Genomic DNA, 24,803 nt, shown 5'->3' on the forward strand with positions numbered 1-24,803 from the left:
TGCGGGAAAGTCGCGGCATTGAAAACTGAATCGAGACTACGACAGTACCTGTTTCAATTTCACGTTGTAGATGGGTACGTATCTCTCTCGAGGGATATTATATACTTCTGGGCATACGCCTTTCCAAAGGCCTCAAATATAAGTTCCTCTCATAAAAAAAATTATTTGTAGGAGGCACTTTTGTTGTTCAATTTTTACACGAAAATTTTGTTTTTGAACGATCTCTGAGCGCCAGTCTCTTCAACACGTACATTCCCAGTTTTCTCGTTGTCTGTTTGTCCATGGTGTCGTTCTGGTTGGACGTCAATGCCGTGCCTGGTCGGGTTACTCTCGGCGTTACCGCCATCTTGACCTTGTCTACTCAGATAGTTCAAGCTCGAGCCGGATTACCAATATTGGACTACATGACAGCCATGGACGTTTGGTTGCTGGCGTGTTTAGTAATGGTCTTTTTGTCCTTAATCGAGTTTACTTTCGCTCATTCGTTCTCTAGAAAAACGTCTGTAAGTTAGACAAACATTCGGAATTAAAATGTACGCTAATTTTCCGCACTCTTTCGCTTCAGAATAAGAAACTCACGAATTCGATGGAAAACTCGAAACCCGCGATAGCCTCCGCTTGGAGTGAGAAGGAATTTGGTTCCAACGCCAGACACAGGCTCTCTAACCGAAAGGTAGCCGTCGAATCAAATGTCAAAGAACAACCGAAGAGTTTGAAACGAAAGAAAGACAACATCTACGACACAACATCGAGAATTCTATTTCCTTTCGTGATGTTCATTTTTAGTTGTGGATATTGGAGTTACTATCTTCAAAAAACTTACGCAAAACGCTAAAGGTTACGCTCTACACTCTTAAATCGCTTAGTTAATTATATAAGTAATTTGCTGGTAATGTTTTGTTTATTTTACTTTTTTCCACGTTTTGTGCCTTTGCTGTAGTGTATTTGTTTAGGGAAGTAAAACATAAAATAAAAGAAAGTCCGTTAAATAAAAAATTGAAAGTAAATAATATATTAATTAAAATTTGAGTTGTGTTATTTCGTCGGTTATTTTGATATTTCGCATTGCGATTTGTTTTTGGAAAATGTTGTTACTGTTTCCATGGTTATTAAAATTATTCATAATTCGATTTGATAAAGTTTTTTGTTGTGACTCTAGGTATTACAATTTAGTTTCACTGTCTGCAAAAGCTCATAGAATGCGTAACACAAAAAAAACATATTTAAAAATTTTATAACAGGTGTCCTTAAGCCGGAATCTATTAATTCAACGTTCGGGTTTCCATTAATGGCATTAAATAAACAATTCACTATTTCCGTATATTTTCAAGTTTATCTTAATTGGTCTCACACGTACTACTGTAAACTACGGAACAATATAGAGTTTTGAGACCTTTGGTAGATTTCAATTGTCTCGAGATTTTATAAACTGCGCCTAAAAGTTGATTGGCTTTTGTAATTATGTGACTTATACGAGATGAGCACAAAAGACTAGTGTCGAATGACATACCTAAGTCTCTAACTATATTTTGCGTGTTTAGTAATTTGTCATGTAATTTATAATTTCCGTAAATTTGATTAATTTTACACGTAAAGGAAACTAGAATTGTTTTGCCATTGTTAATCGGAATGTTGTTACTCTCACACCTTTCGTTTAAAATGTAGATGTCGTTTTGCAGTGATTTGCAGTCGTCACAAGAAATAATTTATTTACAGAGTTTGTGATCGTCTGCCAGTTGAAACAATTTAGAATCTTTTAAAAATGTGAGCCATATCAAATGTAAAGGAGTAGAGGCCCCATCGAAGATCCTCGGGGTATTCCGCACGTCACGTGATAGGACACTTTCCCCGTTTGTTTTGACAAAGTTTGAACGACTCGTGAGGTAGTTAATTACCCATCATAATATTAAACCGTTAGTTTAAGCGATAATCTTGGGAGAAACACCCGATCTAATGCCTTCGACAGGTCGACACAATTTATGTCGACCGGACCGCGGTTGGCTACAAGTTCTGAATACCGCTTGAAGCGGGGTCTCGAACCCTAAAGCTCCGGTGAAACATGTAAATAAAATTGAACTGTTTTTAATAAAAATACCATAAAGTATCAGTCATGTTTAAATAATTTAATTTATTTAGTATTTAAACCATGGTAACTTATACGATTAGGTTCAATTAATCGAACTTTAAAGAAACTCGATACCAAATGTTTAAATAATATAATGCGGTTCCGTATAAAGTGCCCAGAACTATATCATTATTTATCGCTTAACTGTAGCTCAAGGTGTAACCGAAATATGCAGGTTCACCTGAAATCAACTTGACAAACCGTATAAAGAACCATTTTAATTCCGTTGTTTCAACTAATGATATTTGTAACAAATGTATGGCCACTTGGAATATAACAATTACGTCTTTTTAGAACTATTTATTTTATTCGTTACTTTAAAGAATACTTTACTTTTTATATCACTTACTATTTTTACCTGTATATACATTAATTTGTAACGATGAACAAAAACGTACAACTTAATAAAATGTTTTTGCACTGATACTTCTTGTACGCAAGTGTGGCATAACTTGGTGATCCAAGTTTTCTTACATTTACCCAATTATTTATGAATTTGAAATTTAGAGTTTTTCCAAAAAAAAAATATAAATTTTCGAATATTTTCATAAAATCTGTGAAATTCCCATGCTATTTTAAATAGGAATATTCTAATTTTTAGTTGTCCAAAACATTTTCGGTTTTCATGGCAAAACGAAAGCCTATTGTAACTTTTCCCTTTAGCGAGTTTCAAGCTACACGAAGGTCTACCAACCTCTTATAGAGTTTGAACCAAATCGATGATAAACACCTCGGGTAGTTTCCTATCAGCGGTTTATGGTGTGTTTGAACTTCCACAGCTCTTAAATAGGTGTAATAATTGAAATGGTATATTCCAAGAATTTCTGTCAAAACCTCTTTTTGGATCGAGTGGTTGAGAGGCAAAGAGCGCTGCAGGTGGCAACGCGGTTGTCTTCGTCCAAACCGCTCCGAGTCCAAATTTGCTGGCATCCCGGGCTAAAGTTACCGATTTTTTTGCAACAGTTAGAGACACTGTGGTTTGAATAGACAGCGCTATAGAGATTGACCTTGGAGGAGAGAAGGGGTTCCTGGAGGGGAAAATATGAAAACCACAGCTCGGGACGTTATTTTTTGATCGGACCACAATTGAGAGGAATTTGGAACTATTTTATTATTTTTTTCCTATTTGACCTTGAACCAAAAATATGGGTATTCTGTAAGTAATTTTGTGAAAACCTCATTGAATTGACAGCAGAACTCAGTAATGGTGGGCTTCTATGCTTAAAGAAGAAAGCATACGATTTGATTAAAAAAATTAATGACATTGGTAAACTATATTAAAAAAAGGAAAATAATCCTCGAAAAGATAGAGTGGAAATAGTCTTAGATAATTTGATAAATAACTCATTTGTTAAAATACCTTTTTAGAATTATGGAGTAAAAATTAACACACAGATACTGCCTTGAAAATGGCTTGCAAAATATATTTAAATTGTTCAGGAAAAGGTTTCGTAAACAAAAGTAAAACGGAATTTCAAATGATCAAACGAGCTTCTCTTAAAACAGTTAGTCTAAGAAAGGAAATGAAGAATCAAAAACAATGCCCAAAATGTCGTGACAATGAGTGTGAAACTAAAACCACTGCAAAAAAACCTAAAGTTACTAAAACTAAGAAGGTGTTAAAGGGCTTTCTATCATAAGCAATAGGCAGTGGCGTAGCGAATGGACGTGGGGCCCAGGGTTGAACGCGAAAAAGGGGCCCCAACCCTACGTGTTTTTAAAACGCACCCACAAAAGTCAACTTAAACAAGTTCAGACTTAATTCTAAACGGTACAGATTTTAGGTAATTTGGTTAAAATTATGACAACAAATTTACCAATTCATAAAATTATGACGCAAGGCCCATGCAACATCACTTGCATATCCCTTTAATAATTATATACGTTGCCGCACGAAATATACAAAATGTAGTTTTCAAAAATCAATTCTTAGCCTCGACTTCACCTGACAAAGTGAGTTTAGTTCAGACACATTTTACATTTTCATGTACCCTGCTTTACCTAACTTTTTAGTAATTTTTTCAAGGTCAAACCTTCGAATTTCAGGTAGAAACGTAAACAAAATAACACATATGCCCCGGGAGTAGTGGCGTACTCCTGTATTCCCAAGCGTCTGGGAGGCAGAGTTTGGGGATGGCCGTGTGAGGACGACCACTAATCCCCCAACGGGTGATTGTCATACTTCCCTATCCCCAAGTATCCCCCTGTTGGCGTGGCCGTAACACATCTCACACCTAATCAGATGGACGAGCGGACTGAATTGTCCCACCCGTCACAATCGCTCATAACGAGTTTAAAAAAAAATAAAAAAACACATATGCCTAATTTAATTAAGGCAGCAGCTGTTCTAGCTACGAAGTATAATTTGTACACTTATTAAATTCGTGTATCCCACTTTACTTAAAGTTTGAAGATATCTTATAAAACATAAAAACAATAACTTAAGTCTGAAGTGCAATACGAAACAATTTTTGATAACTACTTGTGCAGGAAAAGCAGAGTATCGCATTGTTTATTATAGCTTTCTACTATAATAATATCCAGCTTTGAATGGGTCACTACTCATAAAAATTAAATGTATAGAATAATTTATGAATTTAGATTTTCAAATATACTTAAATAATATATTATAAGTTTATAAGTTTAGTAACAGTACAGTACCTGTAAAAATTATTGAATTAAGGATTTGAGGCTAAATAAGCTAATATTTAAAAATGATTTAAAAAAACCTTATTGTCATTAACGATTCAGAGCATCTGGAGCTCTCCGGCGCAATTTATTTTTTTGTTAGAGTAGATGGAACAATACAATCCGCCATCGACAAATAACATAGGGACTCATAAGGTAAGCCTAACTCCCAGCAGGGAAATTTCCCAAGAACGGTCACGCTAAACGACTGGATCGCCACCTCGCGAATTTTTAAGGAAACAAAAATATAGGACAATATGACTGCCTCCTAGCTCTCTGTTTATTTACGAAAAAATTTAATTTTTTACGTATAATGACGGTAAAAAAGTGTTTTTATGGCGACTGCAAGAATGATTCAAGGCGCGAAGTTAAGGGAATTAAATACTATAGGTTTCCAAACCCTAAAAAACAATTTACAAAATTTGAAACGTGGTTATTGAACACAATGAACAGCGGTTGGGACTTGGCCTATATTGATAAATTCGACTACAAGAAGTGTGCCAAATATGTTTGCTCACTACATTTCACAGGACAATCTGGACCAACTATTTTAAATCCACATCTAGTGCCATTAATTGGAAAGGTAATTAATCAGTCTGTTTATAATATTTCACATATTAGGTTTTCAAAATCGTTGTTAAGAATATCTGAAAAAAAATCTATTAGCCAAGGCCTAGAAGTCATAAGCAATTATCAAAAAACAAATTATAAACACAACGCTAGAAAGATTAATTTCATTTTCTAACTATTCCAAATTTATTATTACTAACACAAAATTAATTAATCCTGTATCAAAATTACTCAAAAAACATTTTTTACCTTTTATTAGCAACTTCTCGTTGACTCGTTTGGACGTTGCCATTTTGTCCTAAATTTCTTACTCCAGAGAGCCGCGCTAGAGGGCGCGTCGTTAGGTTAGACAGAAAAGGGCAAACATTTCTATGCTTGCCTTAAGAGTCCCTATGTTATTTGTCGATGAATCCGCTAACCGCTATGCGATTAATCAGAGGTAAAGGCCACGCCAACGGGGACATACTTGGGGATAGAAGTGGGACACCCGTGGCGGAAGTATTCCGACCACCCATTGGGGGATCGGTGGTCGTCCTCAAAATCTGCCTCCGAGACGCTTGGGATTGCAGGAGTACGCCACTTCTCCCGACCTCGGGCGCAATTAACTTCGTAGAAATTTTATTCCACTATGAGTCTAGGTAAAGCAGTGGCGATGGAAATTTGAGCTGGGAATACTAATCTAGAGGTCCAATCCGGACTTCGGATTTCGGTATTTCGCGAAACAAGTTTTAAAAAATACGAATGTGTCGTGACTGCCGTCTGCTCTAAATTGACAAGAAAATTATATCATTCTACCCGTGTGGCCATCTATCGCGTTTGCCGTCAAAATATTTAAGATCACCACATTAAAAAACGGATGGCGCCACGAGTCGAATGATAAAGTTTTCTCGCCATTTTAGGGCAGACGGTACATTAATAATTTTCAAAACTTGTTTCGCGGGGAGCAGATTTGGTTGGATCTCTAGATTTATAATCCCAACTCAATGGTGGTTTATTTTTTAAGTATAAGCTTTTATTTTAGATGAAATTATGGAATAGTTGAAATAATTATTTTTACCCTAATTTTTGCCACCCGCAGTGATTCCCACGCGGGCCACCTCTTATTGTTCGCGATCGCGATGGGGCCCCCAAAAGGTCGGGGGCCCAGGGAAACCTGTCTGGCAAACCCCGTGTACGCTACGCCACTGGCAATAGGATTAGATTATGACTGTGATATTGCGATAAGGCATACCTAAAAGCAAACTCAAATAAGTACAAATTTAAATTAAATGTTCTTATTTTAATGCGAATTAAGTTAGTGAAAATAGAATATGCCTGTGATATTGTATTCTAAATTCAATTTAAGTCAATTGAGTCATTTTTTGTACGAATTAAACTTTATTGCTGATTTAACTATAACTGTGGGTTTTGCCGAGTACTAATGAATTAATTGTAAAAGTTTTAATATTTAAACTAACGCATAAAAGATCGTTGGGCATAATAACGTCTTGCAAATGTGCAGACGACTAATTCGAATTTTTTAATAAATTAATCCACCGCTAGATGCTACTAAAGTCCTAGGGTCCGACCAAAAATTACCGCCCACTGCCTTCCCCCTGTCCCGCGCTCGGGTACCTATCGCCTATGCTCTTGGTATTATATTTTCTGCTCCAGGAACCCCTTCTCTCCTCCAAGGATTGACTATCACGATCTATTATAGAAGTTAAAATTTATAAGTATCAGATATGGACTGTAACGCAAAAACTGATAAAACACGCGAAAAGGTCCAAAATGAAAAAAGGGGCAAAAATGCTAAACCATAAACAAATAATTACGAAACATAAGAATTAGTCGTACAAATAATACGGCGAAACCAGTCTACCGTTGAAAATTGTGGCTATTTTAATTTCTTTTTCTTGACTCTAAGCGCTATTTGGTCCGAGTTTCACGTCCTCGAAGACCTATTGGTACGAGTAATTCTTATGTTTGGTAATTACTATTTTGTTTAGAGTGTAGCTTTTCTTCCCTTTTCATGATGGACTTTTCTACATTTTCGCGTGTTTTAGCAGTTATCACGATATGGTTTCTTCTCATACTCGGAAGTTCACGTGTTACGCGATAATCAGTGCCTTTTCGTAAAAGCTGCCGTAACGAGAGGGTTTTGCTCGACAAATCTGCTGTGTATGTCGCCTGATAAGATACCATGTCAAGGAATCGCAGTAAGTATTCTGAGCTTTGTGGTTGCGGGTTCTCTAATTTCTCTTTGAGAAACGAATCATTATTGTCTTATGTAACGGAGCATGTTGGAGCTTGTTCACGTTCAAATTGAAATTTTCACGTCGAACAATTGTGAATACTCGTAGCCGTAGTGTTCAGTTATGTCCTTTTATCCTAAAAGTAAAATGATATCGTCCCCATGGCCTAGCTAATGTTTTTAGTCACGACCACTCTCCTTCGAGATTGAGTGGCCAGAATCCATCTTTAGCAATAAGTAATGTGGAAACTGGGCATCCTTATAAAGCGGGGATTAGCTTATCCGGACTTGATATTGAATCGTGCAGTCGTTAAATGGCATCACTGAGGGGCAGATTCGAACGTCAGGCCCTTTATTCTTGAGAGTATCTATCTTAATCAAACTGACCCAATAAGTAGGTTTTCCACCGTGGCCATTATACCTTGTATGACCAGTGGATGTTCTCAGGATGCGGATAAGTGTGTTACAGCGTTGTCCTTCAGATGTATTTAAACAACTTGATTAAGTCCAGTAAAAACATCTTTAAGCTCTTCTACGAGCGTGCAGTTAAGACTTCTTGGAGATTCATAGATTTTATGTGGTCACGGAGAAGCCGTTCTTCTAAAGCTTTATCTTTAAGACCTTGAATTAATTCCGAGTTCCCATAATTACATTCCACAATAGCTTAGTTCAGGCGGGTATAGAAAGTTTAAAGCAACTTTAAAATCTAATATTTCTGAACACAGTTGGTAAAAATTTCATTCAAATTTGAAAATTGAGTCATGAGTGATATAATTAAGCTAATGTTAGGTTGGCGTGGTACTGGTGGCTTGTACACGACTGGTTCCAACGTAAATTCGTGATTTTGATTTTTATATTACGAAGATATAGAACTGACTAAATGTAACAAGAAGAGTACGTGAGTAATTAACATACATCAACATTTACCACTAGCACGTTTATAAACTGGTTAAAAGCGCTAGCCCATTACGAAACATAATAAACCTAAGCGTGACACTGAACGATTTTGGCTAATGATAGACGGTCGCCGTTAACTGACACTTCCAAAGACTAGTAACAGCTCTCGATTTTCTCAATCCTTAGCCATGTAATGTTTATATGGTCATTGGCGAAACAAATACAATTTAAAAAAATATCGTCGGGATAATAATACTTATGTTACTTAAGATACCATCTGTTACGGAAACGTCAACTTAAGCTTTAAATAGAAAATAATAAAAGGTATAAGTTATTTTAATCAAAAATAGAAATCTCCGGAATAGGCTTCGTGCGTAGTTTAAATTCTGGTCATAAGTCTCGCCGCCTACCGACCGAGTTTAAAATTGAATATATTGAAATCAGTATCGTAGCCAGAATTCTTTCAAGATAGGGGTTCAAACTATGTAAAATATATGGGAGGGGTCGAGAAGGTGGGAAAATTTTAGTACAGCCAAAGCTACGCCCAAGGGGGGGGGGGTTGGACACGGAAACCCTCCCCTTGTCTACGCCACTGTTCGAAATGATCCCTGCACAACAGCCGAAAGTGCAACCGAAAAATGGAAATTCAAAAGTTCTCTGCTATTTCTTCACATATTTAGTTGACGGATATTAAGGCAGATGGCGCTATATTTCCTAAGCTCGAAGCCTATAGACTAATCGTAAAATCTGGTCATGCACCCATCCTTATGATCCTTCAAACAATTTCGAGACTGTCTTAGTGATGGAGCATAAACGAACAACCACGTACCCCATTAAGAATCTGTGGGAGCTAATTTCGGGCCATATCGCGGATGTGTGCAGGTTTCACAATTTGCGACCCTTATTTCTCCGATAAGCGCCTGTCCGCAGTTTTAAAAATACGATCGTATTTCGACTTATATAATATTCAGTAAAACATTTTCTTTTTGCTATTTAAAAAATTGTTTTATCGACAGTATTTTTCCGAAGCTAGCATACGTCATACTCACAATGCCAATCGACAGTTTCTAAAGTCAGATTTTGATCTACCGTAGCGTAGCTGAAACAGTCAACATTTAAGTAACAATGAAAATGTGGTACAGTGTAATGGTTCTGGGAAAAACATTTTAATAAGCACTCTAAAGTGCTTAAGTTGCTAGCAACAATTATTGGAACGACAGAAAATTCATCGCGAGTTGTTTAATATTTCTTGGCGACTTAGGGACCTTTTGCTTTAGTCAGGAATATCAATGATGTTTACGATCTTATTTCGATGCAACTCTCAGAATTCCATTTGCATTAAAAGCAATTTTCGTGAGTACCAGTAAATGGTTTTCCGTTGTTTATATCGAGATTTCCATCGATTAGGTCGAAATCGTTTTGGTCTGAGGTGTTAGTTTGCCAATCGGCTGGATTTCTTTTAAAAAATACTGTTACTGTAGTTTTAGAAACTTCAAACTTTTGAAATTTGGTAAATAAAATATTTTATATTTAACTACCCTTTCTCTCGAAACTCATGTTTAGCATACGACAATAGACAGCACTGAGAGCTTTTTAGCGGCGCATACTGTAGAAACGGACACTTAAGAAGTAACGCATGCTATGCATGTATGATTAAAATATTTTTGCTTTCTTTTAGGTTTTTGAGCGACTTTAAAGACCTTCCATTTTACCCAGATCGTTTCCGATCGTACTGCGAATGGAAACGCTGAGAATTCCCTTCGCATTTTCTATTGTCAATTTTAGCATTTGTGTTCTATTTTCGTGAGTACCGGTACCCGGTTTTCTAAATAACGAATTCATTTGAATAAATTGAAATCGACTTTTTTTTTCGTTCGCAGATGTTTATTGGCCACCGTTTGTGGTGGACGCGTTCGTTCGGACTACTCGATAGATTGGAGCAAACATATGCCGGATACCTGTTTCGGAGCCATGAATTTCACTTTGCCCGGTCAGTGCGGCTTCACTGTTTCGACGTTTCCCACCATTTTCGTAGAGTATAGAATCTCTTTATTCCGTTATTTCTAGACGACCCTATAGATTTAAGGATTTCGGTGAAGATTCTCGCTATTTACGATATTTCTGAAGAAAAAATGGTTCGTATTTCTGATTCTCCGTAACTCGATGCAGATTTCCCAATACATTTTGGTTCTCTTCAGGAGTTTGCGATTCAACTCTTCTTAGGCGAATCCTGGAAAGATCCCTACATGAAATTTCCAAATCTGGATATTAAAGAAAGGGTCCTTCTGCACGTCCCGGAAGAAATATCCAAGTGTATTTGGAAACCAGACACGATTATTGCAAACGCCAAAGAAGAAACTTTGTACCACGTCACAAAACCGAATATATTTTACAAATTTTCGCTTTCACAGAGAGAATTTTTTCGAGGAAGCAGGTACATATGCGTTTTATATATTTCGATCTATTGTGAGTTATTCTTTACCACAGGTATAATGTAAGGCTGGCTTGTCCCATGAAGTTTGAATATTACCCAATGGATTCCCAATTTTGTTCTCTAAATATTTCACTGCGTAAGAAACCAGCAGCCAATACGTTTATAGCTTTTCTTGTAATTTATTTTTAATTACCGCGGAACCAGTCGAATCAAGCCAGAATGATATAAACATGACTTGGCACCCGAGGAACGTGAATTGGACTCTAGCCGATCTCACACCACTGAATTACGATGTAAGAACACTAAAGTCTACTAAATCAAGTTGGAAAGTTTCAGGTATTCAGAAATTATTTATACCAGATGTATATAATAAATCTCTCAGACAGAAGTAGTTATCGTGCTATTCTGCAAATGTTATTCGCTTCAAACATTCCACTTTCGAAATACGTTTCGTAAGAGCAACCTTTTGTGGGGGAATTCATTATTATACTGATTTTTCAAACTTTTTAATAGGAAATATAGGTTTTATAAATAAATAAATGTCCCTACAAAATTCAGTTTTCGAGACGGCGAAGGAACATATTTAATCCGATAATATAATTGTGCCCGCGGTTTGGTGGGAAAATCAGTGGTGTAGTGAAGTTGGCTGTACTGGCCTCCATAAATGTAAGTCCAACTTCAATGATTATCGTGATTGAAGTTGGCCGTACCTAGGTAGTGATTTGATATTTTTATGGTACTTTCCACACCCGTTATTCGAGGCTGCAAGGCTAGGCTAATAGCATATGTAACTAGCTCTATTTCTTTACTAACGGTTTGTTTCACAGATATTGCGTCATCCGTACCCTACGTAATATTTGACGCCCTATTTGACATCATTGAATATCTAATGCCGATTATGCCGTCGCACAATTAGCTCTACGTCTGATAAACCAACGGCCATTATTTTAGTAAACGAACCGGTTTGAACAACCAAGGCTTAGGAACTAAAATGAACTACAATATAGTGTCAAGTTTTGTCAAGTGCTGTTAATATTAAGGCCTAACTCTTCCAGGCTTGGTATGGATTTTAATAACGCTGATGGAATATCACATTTCGACGATTTGTTCCATTTTCAGAAAGCGATCACTGAACCGTACCATGTTGGTCATTTTCCCCAACTTTTCCTTTTTCTAAACTCATTATTTAACTTCATCCGCACAAACCGACCGAGTTTATAAATTTCGATAAAGCTACATTGGGCTAACTATAATTCCGACACAAACAATTCCTTCTAAATTTAGAGGTTTTCCATTGGCTTAAATACATATGTTAGTAGCCAATAGTGCGACTCCCAAAATTACTCGGATGAATAAAAAGGTTCAATCTAACGTAGTCCACCTTTTTACTGGTTCGTGGTGAAACACACCGTTAGTGAAGATTTTTGAATGGAATAAAGGTACAGTGGCATACTTGATTACTAATGGTAATACTCAGCATTCCTATGTCACCGAATTCTACGTATAATCTTTGAAATAAAAATTTATATTTTCTAACAATCATTAAACGTAATTTGTGGTCTAGACTACGATAACCAAACACCATAATCGTGTTTTCTAAATATAATATCATTCGCTAATATTATTATAAAATTTAAATTGAGAAAAAACTTGGAGTCTAGAAACAGCCGTTATTGTTACGGTAACCGGACGCTTAAACACACTAGAGTGACGGGGTTTATATGAAGGCTGGCAGTAAATAAGGAAACGTGAAGATAAATTAGTAAATGGATAAAAGGTACTAAAAATCAATATAACATATATTATATCTTATATATAATCCTCAATGTTTGTGTGTTTGTGTGTTTGTGTGTTTGTATGTTTGTGGCTTCCGTGAACCGATCGACGACCGTCCCCTAACTTTACTCCCCCCTCGCTCTCGGTCTCTCGCTCTCTCTCTTGAACCCGTTCCGGTTGCCCCCTCCTTTTTCGCCCTCCCGCAGCCGCTAATTAGTCCCCAGCCAACAATTATTTTTTACCGTATTCTTTATCGTTTTTCTTTCGCGTATTGAAAGGTAGCGAGTTTTGCTTTTCGCCCGTATTTTTTACCGTATTAGTTTTCGGTATTCTTTCGAGTTTGGCTTTTCGCGTACCGTATCTTTTCGGTTTTCTTTCGCGTATTGAAAGGTAGCGAGTTTTGCTTTTCGCCCGTATTTTTTACCGTATTAGTTTTCGGTATTCTTTCGAGTTTGGCTTTTCGCGTACCGTATCTTTTCGGTTTTCTTTCGCGTATTGAAAGGTAGCGAGTTTTGCTTTTCGCCCGTATTTTTTACCGTATTAGTTTTCGGTATTCTTTCGAGTTTGGCTTTTCGCGTACCGTATCTTTTCGGTTTTCTTTCGCGTATTGAAAGGTAGCGAGTTTTGCTTTTCGCCCGTATTTTTTCCGTATTAGTTTTCGGTATTCTTTCGAGTTTGGCTTTTCGCGTACCGTATCTTTTCGGTTTTCTTTCGCGTATTGAAAGGTAGCGAGTTTTGCTTTTCGCCCGTATTTTTTAACGTATTAGTTTTCGGTATTCTTTCGAGTTTGGCTTTTCGCGTACCGTATCTTTTCGGTTTTCTTTCGCGTATTGAAAGGTAGCGAGTTTTGCTTTTCGCCCGTATTTTTTACCGTATTAGTTTTCGGTATTCTTTCGAGTTTGGCTTTTCGCGTACCGTATCTTTTCGGTTTTCTTTCGCGTATTGAAAGGTAGCGAGTTTTGCTTTTCGCCCGTATTTTTTACCGTATTAGTTTTCGGTATTCTTTCGAGTTTGGCTTTTCGCGTACCGTATCTTTTCGGTTTTCTTTCGCGTATTGAAAGGTAGCGAGTTTTTCCTTTCGCCCGTATTTTTTCCGTATTAGTTTTCGGTATTCTTTCGAGTTTGGCTTTTCGCGTACCGTATCTTTTCGGTTTTCTTTCGCGTATTGAAAGGTAGCGAGTTTTGCTTTTCGCCCGTATTTTTTACCGTATTAGTTTTCGGTATTCTTTCGAGTTTGGCTTTTCGCGTACCGTATCTTTTCGGTTTTCTTTCGCGTATTGAAAGGTAGCGAGTTTTGCTTTTCGCCCGTATTTTTTACCGTATTAGTTTTCGGTATTCTTTCGAGTTTGGCTTTTCGCGTACCGTATCTTTTCGGTTTTCTTTCGCGTATTGAAAGGTAGCGAGTTTTGCTTTTCGCCCGTATTTTTTAACGTATTAGTTTTCGGTATTCTTTCGAGTTTGGCTTTTCGCGTACCGTATCTTTTCGGTTTTCTTTCGCGTATTGAAAGGTAGCGAGTTTTGCTTTTCGCCCGTATTTTTTAACGTATTAGTTTTCGGTATTCTTTCGAGTTTGGCTTTTCGCGTACCGTATCTTTTCGGTTTTCTTTCGCGTATTGAAACGTAGCGAGTTTTGCTTTTCGCCCGTATTTTTTAACGTATTAGTTTTCGGTATTCTTTCGAGTTTGGCTTTTCGCGTACCGTATCTTTTCGGTTTTCTTTCGCGTATTGAAAGGTAGCGAGTTTTGCTTTTCGCCCGTATTTTTTACCGTATTAGTTTTCGGTATTCTTTCGAGTTTGGCTTTTCGCGTACCGTATCTTTTCGGTTTTCTTTCGCGTATTGAAAGGTAGCGAGTTTTGCTTTTCGCCCGTATTTTTTACCGTATTAGTTTTCGGTATTCTTTCGAGTTTGGCTTTTCGCGTACCGTATCTTTTCGGTTTTCTTTCGCGTATTGAAAGGTAGCGAGTTTTGCTTTTCGCCCGTATTTTTTACCGTATTAGTTTTCGGTATTCTTTCGAGTTTGGCTTTTCGCGTACCGTATCTTTTCGGTTTTCTTTCGCGTATTGAAAGGTAGCGAGTTTTGCTTTTCGCCCGTATTTTTTACCGTATTAGTTTTCGGTATTCTTTCGAGTTTGGCTTTTCGCGTACCGTATCTTTTCGGTTTTCTTTCGCGTATTGAAAGGTAGCGAGTTTTGCTTTTCGCCCGTATTTTTTAACGTATTAGTTTTCGGTATTCTTTCGAGTTTGGCTTTTCGCGTACCGTATCTTTTCGGTTTTCTTTCGCGTATTGAAAGGTAGCGAGTTTTGCTTTTCGCCCGTATTTTTTAACGTATTAGTTTTCGGTATTCTTTCGAGTTTGGCTTTTCGCGTACCGTATCTTTTCGGTTTTCTTTCGCGTATTGAAACGTAGCGAGTTTTGCTTTTCGCCCGTATTTTTTAACGTATTAGTTTTCGGTATTCTTTCGAGTTTGGCTTTTCGCGTACCGTATCTTTTAGGTTTTCTTTCGCGTATTGAAAGGTAGCGAGTTTTGCTTTTCGCCCGTATTTTTTACCGTATTAGTTTTCGGTATTCTTTCGAGTTTGGCTTTTCGCGTACCGTATCTTTTCGGTTTTCTTTCGCGTATTGAAAGGTAGCGAGTTTTGCTTTTCGCCCGTATTTTTTACCGTATTAGTTTTCGGTATTCTTTCGAGTTTGGCTTTTCGCGTACCGTATCTTTTCGGTTTTCTTTCGCGTATTGAAAGGTAGCGAGTTTTGCTTTTCGCCCGTATTTTTTAACGTATTAGTTTTCGGTATTCTTTCGAGTTTGGCTTTTCGCGTACCGTATCTTTTCGGTTTTCTTTCGCGTATTGAAAGGTAGCGAGTTTTGCTTTTCGCCCGTATTTTTTACCGTATTAGTTTTCGGTATTCTTTCGAGTTTGGCTTTTCGCGTACCGTATCTTTTCGGTTTTCTTTCGCGTATTGAAAGGTAGCGAGTTTTGCTTTTCGCCCGTATTTTTTACCGTATTAGTTTTCGGTATTCTTTCGAGTTTGGCTTTTCGCGTACCGTATCTTTTCGGTTTTCTTTCGCGTATTGAAAGGTAGCGAGTTTTTCCTTTCGCCCGTATTTTTTCCGTATTAGTTTTCGGTATTCTTTCGAGTTTGGCTTTTCGCGTACCGTATCTTTTCGGTTTTCTTTCGCGTATTGAAAGGTAGCGAGTTTTGCTTTTCGCCCGTATTTTTTACCGTATTAGTTTTCGGTATTCTTTCGAGTTTGGCTTTTCGCGTACCGTATCTTTTCGGTTTTCTTTCGCGTATTGAAAGGTAGCGAGTTTTGCTTTTCGCCCGTATTTTTTACCGTATTAGTTTTCGGTATTCTTTCGAGTTTGGCTTTTCGCGTACCGTATCTTTTCGGTTTTCTTTCGCGTATTGAAAGGTAGCGAGTTTTGCTTTTCGCCCGTATTTTTTAACGTATTAGTTTTCGGTATTCTTTCGAGTTTGGCTTTTCGCGTACCGTATCTTTTCGGTTTTCTTTCGCGTATTGAAAGGTAGCGAGTTTTGCTTTTCGCCCGTATTTTTTAACGTATTAGTTTTCGGTATTCTTTCGAGTTTGGCTTTTCGCGTACCGTATCTTTTCGGTTTTCTTTCGCGTATTGAAAGGTAGCGAGTTTTGCTTTTCGCCCGTATTTTTTACCGTATTAGTTTTCGGTATTCTTTCGAGTTTGGCTTTTCGCGTACCGTATCTTTTCGGTTTTCTTTCGCGTATTGAAAGGTAGCGAGTTTTGCTTTTCGCCCGTATTTTTTACCGTATTAGTTTTCGGTATTCTTTCGAGTTTGGCTTTTCGCGTACCGTATCTTTTCGGTTTTCTTTCGCGTATTGAAAGGTAGCGAGTTTTGCTTTTCGCCCGTATTTTTTCCGTATTAGTTTTCGGTATTCTTTCGAGTTTGGCTTTTCGCGTACCGTATCTTTTCGGTTTTCTTTCGCGTATTGAAAGGTAGCGAGTTTTGCTTTTCGCCCGTATTTTTTACCGTATTAGTTTTCGGTATTCTTTCGAGTTTCGCTTTTCGCGTACCGTTTTATTTTTCGGTTTTCTTTCGCGTATTGAAAGTTAGCGCGTTTTGCTTTTCGCCCGTATTCTTTACCGTATTATTTTTCGGTATTCTTTCGAGTTTTGCTTTTCGCGTACCGTTTTATTTTTCGGTTTTCTTTCGCGTATTGAAAGTTAGCGCGTTTTGCTTTTCGCCCGTATTCTTTACCGTATTATTTTTCGGTATTCTTTCGAGTTTTGCTTTTCGCGTACCGTTTTATTTTTCGGTTTTCTTTCGCGTATTGAAAGTTAGCGCGTTTTGCTTTTCGCCCGTATTCTTTACCGTATTATTTTTCGGTATTCTTTCGAGTTTTGCTTTTCGCGTACCGTTTTATTTTTCGGTTTTCTTTCGCGTATTGAAAGGTAGCGAGTTTTGCTTTTCGCCCGTATTCTTTACCGTATTATTTTTCGGTATTCTTTCGAGTTTTGCTTTTCGCGTACCGTTTTATTTTTCGGTTTTCTTTCGCGTATTGAAAGTTAGCGCGTTTTGCTTTTCGCCCGTATTCTTTACCGTATTATTTTTCGGTATTCTTTCGAGTTTTGCTTTTCGCGTACCGTTTTATTTTTCGGTTTTCTTTCGCGTAATGAAAGTTAGCGCGTTTTGCTTTTCGCCCGTATTCTTTACCGTATTATTTTTCGGTATTCTTTCGAGTTTTGCTTTTCGCGTACCGTTTTATTTTTCGGTTTTCTTTCGCGTATTGAAAGGTAGCGAGTTTTGCTTTTCGCCCGTATTCTTTACCGTATTATTTTTCGGTATTCTTTCGAGTTTTGCTTTTCGCGTACCGTTTTATTTTTCGGTTTTCTTTCGCGTATTGAAAGTTAGCGCGTTTTGCTTTTCGCCCGTATTCTTTACCGTATTATTTTTCGGTATTCTTTCGAGTTTTGCTTTTCGCGTACCGTTTTATTTTTCGGTTTTCTTTCGCGTATTGAAAGGTAGCGAGTTTTGCTTTTCGCCCGTATTCTTTACCGTATTATTTTTCGGTATTCTTTCGAGTTTTGCTTTTCGCGTACCGTTTTATTTTTCGGTTTTCTTTCGCGTATTGAAAGTTAGCGCGTTTTGCTTTTCGCCCGTATTCTTTACCGTATTATTTTTCGGTATTCTTTCGAGTTTTGCTTTTCGCGTACCGTTTTATTTTTCGGTTTTCTTTCGCGTATTGAAAGTTAGCGCGTTTTGCTTTTCGCCCGTATTCTTTCACGTATTGAAAGTTAGCGGGTTTTGCTGGGTTTTTAAATCTTAGTTAGCTTTTCAGTGGGCTAATTAAAGAACAAACTCAAAGTTAGCTCTCCAAAAAGGTATTAGGAAGAATCGTCAAAAGGAAATAAAAATACGAAGTTTTGTGAAGAAGGTTTTGTTATGGGACCGTACTTTTATTACGTACAAATAAAAAAAATACCCCGGGCGAAGCCGGGTATTAAAGCTAGTTTTCTATAAAAATGGACAATTTACGGTTGTACTAGTTTTATTGTTTTTCCTTTGCTCAAGGTTTGTTTTAAAAAATGCCCTGAATTATATTAAAGAGTTCATTAAAATCCCATAGAAATTAGGTAAATCTGATATCTTTTCAAACCGTAAACCTTCTTTATCTTCTGGCTATCGAATTATACTTGCAGACACATAATACAAAAATGTATTGAGTCTTTTTAAGATATTTCTAACCAGTGTGTTCGAGCGCTTGTAGGAGCCTTGGTTTCTAACACTGTTTTATGTTATGTTGAATCTGTCTGAAGTTTCATGGAATGATACACTACAATGTCTAGCAAACCAGAGGAATACTAATAGACGTTTATCTGGTGACAATACCTGTCTTCCACGCCCTATAATTATGTTACAATTTTATTTAAACCATTACAATATTAAGTAATGAAACATCCCTGAAGAATGTTCAGATGCTATGAGCTACCAAATTTCCTGGCTTGCTCTTACTAAATGATAGGCCTAACTCTAAACATACTCTTAAATTCAATATCATGATAGTGATTAACAATTAAACTATCATAACTCATTATACTCATTCGGAAATTTTGCGCCGTACTTAAAACATTTTCTATTACTTCCATTTCATCATCAGATGAGGATTCTGAGCTTGATATATCTGAATTTAATAAATTAAGTAACATGCCCATTACGGCCGCCATTTTTTAATTTTTATTTTAGGTTAGACTATTCGTGATCTAGTCCCGAACTGTCCGGGTTATTTTGCTGACGTCAGAGCTCAGTCCCGAACAGTTCTTTGAGCAGTCCAGGACTGGCGAATAGTTTTCACCTAATGATTTACAAAATAGAAGCAAGGCACGCCCTAAAAAGTAGTGCTCCACAAATCCGGCTCCGATCTCGGAGCCGGAGCCGTGAAAAAAGCTTAGACATAAAGTAGAAGACCAAAAATTCAAAACCAAGGCTTACTCACTGGTAATTAGTTTTGGTGCTTAAAGAGTGACCGCTAAAAAATACCATAAAAGTATTGGAGCCGGCTTCTTTAATTCGGAGCCGGCTCCTGGAGCCGGTTTAAAACCATTGACGCCGGAGCCGTGGCTATAGATCCGGCTCCGGCCTTCATCGGAACTGGAGCCGGAGACGAATGGAGCCGATAGCGTTTAAGTCTGAAACAGAGCCGGAGCAGGAGCTGGCCTTTGAAAAAAGCACCGGGGTGGCGCCCTAACCGGAATACACCACTGGGGAAAATGGAAACTGCCTGAGATTCATTTTTTGTCGTAGATGCCTACTTCTCTTGAGAGACAATTATTGTATACATCTAGGAATACGCGTTTTCAAAAACCTCAAATCTTAGCTCCTCTCATAGAAAAAATATTTGTAGGAGGCGCTTTTGTTGTTCAATTTTTACACGAAAATTTGGTTTTCGAACGATCTCTGAGCGCCAGCCTCTTCAACACGTACATTCCCAGTTTTCTCGTGGTTTGCTTGTCCACGGTGTCGTTCTGGTTGGACGTCGACGCCGTGCCTGGTCGGGTCACTCTCGGCGTTACCGCCATCTTGACCTTGTCTACTCAGATAGTTCAAGCTCGAGCCGGATTACCAATATTGGACTACATGACAGCCATGGACGTTTGGTTGCTGGCGTGTTTACTACTAGTCTTTTTGTCCTTGATCGAGTTTACTTTCGCTCATTCGTTCTCTAAAAAACCGAATGTAAGTTAAACAAACATTTGGAATGAATATTTCGTAAATTTACCGCTATTTCTAGCTACAGAATAAAAAACTAACGAAGTCGATGGCAGACTCTAAACCCGAGATAGCTTGGAGCGAGAAGGAATTTTATTCTAATGCAAGACACAGGCTTACTGACCGAAATGTAACCATCCAATCAAATGTTAAAGAACAACCGAAGAGTCCAGTAGTAGCTGCGATTTTGCAACGAAAAAAAGACAACACCTTCGACACTACATCAAGAATTCTATTTCCTTTCGTGATGTTCATTTTTAGTTGTGGATATTGGAGTTACTATCTTCACAAAGCTTACGCAAAACGCTAAAAGTGACGCTCTTCACTCGTAAATAGCTTAGCTATTTATATAAGTAATTTACTTTTAATGTTTAATTTAATTGAACAAACTTTATTATATATTTGATGTCTTTGCTGTTTAAGTAGTGTATTCGCGCAAATGCAGTGGGAGCGCATGGTAATAAGAAACACCTAAATTATTCGTAATATTCATACAGCTTTGAAAATTCATACAGACTCACTGTAATATTTTTGGTAGAGCACCACTAAATCTAAAAAATCTTATTTTCACGAACTCAAACACGCAACTCGTTATAGTAATATTTAATTATACAAAAACAGTTCTCCGAACTGAAAAAACCGTGGTTATTCATGTAAATTTTGCGGCTTAGAGGGGACAGATATTAAAGGTTCACAACCAATTTCAAAGTTTTGTTCAATTTTCCCAAGTGACTGTGATTTATGCTAAACATTGTTCCTGGAGGGGCCCGAATTTGAAATTTCCTCGTGGTGGTCAAAATCTCAGTGATACTTATTTGCAAAATGAAAATGCTTTAATTTTATAGGTCATTCTATGAGTATTATTAATGTGAAATTAAATAAGAATAAACACGGTTGTTTTTCATTTCGGAAAACTGTTTTTGAATAATATATTCTCCTTTAGAGCTACGAAGAGTAAGTGTGTTCCACTGGAATTTAACTAACGTCGTAAGTATACCTTCAGGAATTCTTAATTGCACGTTCATTCATTATAAAAAATGAGCACCACTTGAATATTATTCAATGACATATTTAATAAGTTGTGCTAGAAAGATTAAAATTGTAAATGGAAGCTAAACTATGTTATTGTACATGGAAATCAATTCCTAGTGCACCTGATAAAAGAATGTCCAACTGTTTTAGAGTTATTAGTGCAACGGATAAAGTAGCAGCAACTCTTTTAAATGTTATCAGCATACATGTGTTATATTATACAGTAATAAATCCAAGATAAATGTTTTGTAACCAGAAAATAATTATTCGTGTTTCACCCCAAAACTAATCATATCTCGGCCGTAAAGTACATAAATAAAAAAGTAATAGTTGTTAAGTGTTTAGAAGTTTTGAAAGCGTAATATGAGACATAAATTATTAAGCGACAGTAGTAACGAAAATGATGACTAAAAATTTATTTTAAACCTCGATATAAAATGTTTGTTGTGATACAGTTTCCATTCCTTGTTTATATTTTCATTGGTTTTAAATATGCGCTGCTAAAACACTTCCCACGACGCGTCGTCAAGGATAAACAAAATTATCTTTTATCTCCGATTCAGCCTGGGTTGGCAACTTGGCATGTTTAAAACAAATTGTTTGGGTACTGACTTCTAAAGAATCAAGTATTTTAAATTACTAAAATAAAATATTTTATGTTAAATAATTCCCTAAAAATATTTAGAACTTAAGATTAAATATTGTTACGTATTTTAGCCAACACTGAAGGGTTCTACAGAAGCTTAACTCAGCAAATAAAAAAACATGTTTTAAACATTATTTTATTTGTAGGAATAAAAAACTAGTTTTAGGCAAAACAAAACATGTTTGAAAGTAAAAAATCGGTTTTTTGGGTTTTTATGAAAAAACTCAATTTTTGCCAACGATGCTCGACTTTTACGATCTCAGAGTTAGACGCTATTCCTTCAACATCTAAAACTTTATAAAAATATTCTATTCAACAATTTTATCATTATATGTTTAACTGAGCCAGTGTTGGGTAAAATATTTAGTTCTCAATATTTAAAATAAAATACTAAATACTTGCTAGAATAAGTATTTAAAATAAAATACTAAATAAATGATAGAATAAGTATTTAAAATAAAATACTAAATACTCTTTGTAAAAAGTATTTAAAATAAAATACTAAATACACTTTGGAAAAAGCATTTAAAATAAAATACTAAATACTCTTTGGAAAAAGTATTTAAAATAAAATTCTAAATACTCTTTGGAAAAAGTATTAAAAATTAAATTCTAAATACTCTTTGGAAAAAGTATTTAAAATAAAATACTAAATACTCTCTTGAAAAAGTATTTCAAAAATACTTTATTTTAGTATTTTAAAATAAAATACTAAATACTCTCTTGAAAAAGTATTTCAAAAATACTTTATTTTAGTATTTTAAAATAAAATACTAAATACTCTCTTGAAAAAGTATTTCAAAAATACTTTATTTTAGTATTTTAAAATAAAATACTCTATTTAGGAACATTGGCTTTAAGTAAGAATAATTGCTCGAAATTATTATCTATCAGTCTATTTCTTTATAAAGCAAAATATGCGTAACATTACCTTGTACGAAATCACCAAATATTTATAATTTAAAATTTGCCATAGCCCTAAACACTTACTCCCAAATGTTTAAGAAGATTTGATATTGCATTCGTTTGAGCTGAGTGAGAAGTACTGGAACAAAACGGTAGTTGCCAAAAAAAATCCAAATAAAAAAAATCCACGGAAATAAAAGTCAAATAAAAAATCCATTTCAATAAAATCCAGAGATAAAAACATATTATCACGACAAACTACGAGGGAAAAAAAATTTTAGTCACTTTGCTTCGAGTCTTAATTGGTAATGGAAATAGTGAAATCAAACCAAGGAAACGACAAATGATGTTGGGTTGGGCATATGTAGCCACCCAAAAACACCATCAGGAGGACAATTAGAAACTTGAAAACTTCACACCACCCTAAAAACCAAGTTGTCTCGACGACATTAAGATTGAAGGTGAATGATGCACTACTGGAGAACCGGAAAATAAAAGATTACTGTTAAGTGATAATGGTTCAAGTGCAAAAGAGCGAATTATTATATTTTCGACGGATGACGTACGGTCTTCGCAATCTAGAAAAGGCTTCCGTGTGGTTTATGGATCGAAATTTTTCTTTAGCACCTAAACATTTTTTGCAACTCTACGTAATTCGAGTTCAGGTAAAAAAGATTTTTACTAAAGCAGTTTACTGTTTTCTTGAATCTAAATCGGAAAAAACTTATAAAGATATGTTTGAAACCATTCTTGACGCGTGTGCCGCGAAAGACATATACCCCAATCCAACTTCTATTGACGTCGACTTCGAAAAAGCTGTAATTCAAGCACCAAAAGACGTTTTTGGAGATGATATCGAGGTTTGTGGATGTTTTTATCCTTTAACTCAAAGTACTCAAAACTTGGGATTAGAAACGACGTATAGATGTGACGAGCAATTCAGACACTTTGTTGGTACGATTAACGGAACTCTTTTTTTTTTTGCCTCTAACCAATATTTCCCCCAAAACTTTGGAACGTGCACGAGACAACTTTAAATGACGATAATCGAACTAATAACGAATGTGAAGGTTGGAACAATCGATTATCAATTTTGGTTTGTCACAAACATCCTGTTCTTTGGACTCTAATCGAAAAGATTCGACTTGAAGTGGCAGCGGACGAAACCAAGTTGGTCCCACGTGTGATAGGAAATTTACCACCAAAGAAACGACGAAACGTTTACTCAGAATTATTTAAGAGAGGCTAGATAGAACTAGGGATATACCTACATTTTTGAGAGCGATATCACACAATATTAGATTTAGATAATGTAAATACTCTTATTTTAACGATTTACAAAAAATAAACAAACTGTATGGATTTTTTTTACGTTTGAATTTTTTTGAACTTCGACTTTTTTTTCTGTGGGTTTTTTATGCCGGGATTATTTTTTCGGGGATTTTTGTGCCGGAAACCGGAACAAAATATACATTTTGCTTTAACGTTCATCGTTATTTTATTAAAGCTAACTACTTAAAAAGAATTATCATTCTCTGACTCTGGGGAGATGTATACATTTTATCATTAGATAAAACTGCTGAAATGACAAACACAGAACGCTCTCTTCTAAAAGCAAGGGCTAGAAACACAAAGCCGATGTTTTAGGTGCGGAATCGGTAGACAACTCACCGGGATCAAACTTGAAATCAATCCAGGAATGCATATTTGTACAGGGAAAAACTTCAAACGACGGCACTCTTATCATTGGAAACCTGTATTTCTCACCTTGACTTAGCCGCCAGGAAATCAAGTATAATATTACTCTACTATCAGATAAACTCCCTAATATCGATGACGACCTAATACAACTAGGCGACTTTAACGTCCCTGGAGTAGATTGGTCGTTTCTATCCAATATCAACTGAAATTAATATCTTCGCAACAAGGTGCAAGCAGTCATCGACTTCTGTTCGGAATCATAGACTTAGAAATGTAAACATTTCTTAGTCTATGTCAAAATGAAATCTAAACTAAATGACGTTCATAACCAAAAAGGCAAGGTTCACCTCGTAACCTCAGAAGTAGTTCAGGATAGACTGGTTTCGCTCAACCCTTGCCACCCAAATCTAGTCATCACCTACCACAGTGAAATAGCACCGCCTGTTAAACCAACGACAAATATAACTTTCAGGGGGGAGTTTATGCGAGTCTCTATAACGATTTAGCAGTTCTCAAGATGTCAACAAATGCGTTGAAGACCTTACACGTCGTGT

Source organism: Leiobunum rupestre, chromosome 8, assembly GCF_980474605.1.
Source record: "Leiobunum rupestre chromosome 8, qqLeiRupe1.1.hap1, whole genome shotgun sequence".
Classification (NCBI taxonomy): Eukaryota; Metazoa; Arthropoda; class Arachnida; order Opiliones; family Sclerosomatidae; genus Leiobunum; species Leiobunum rupestre.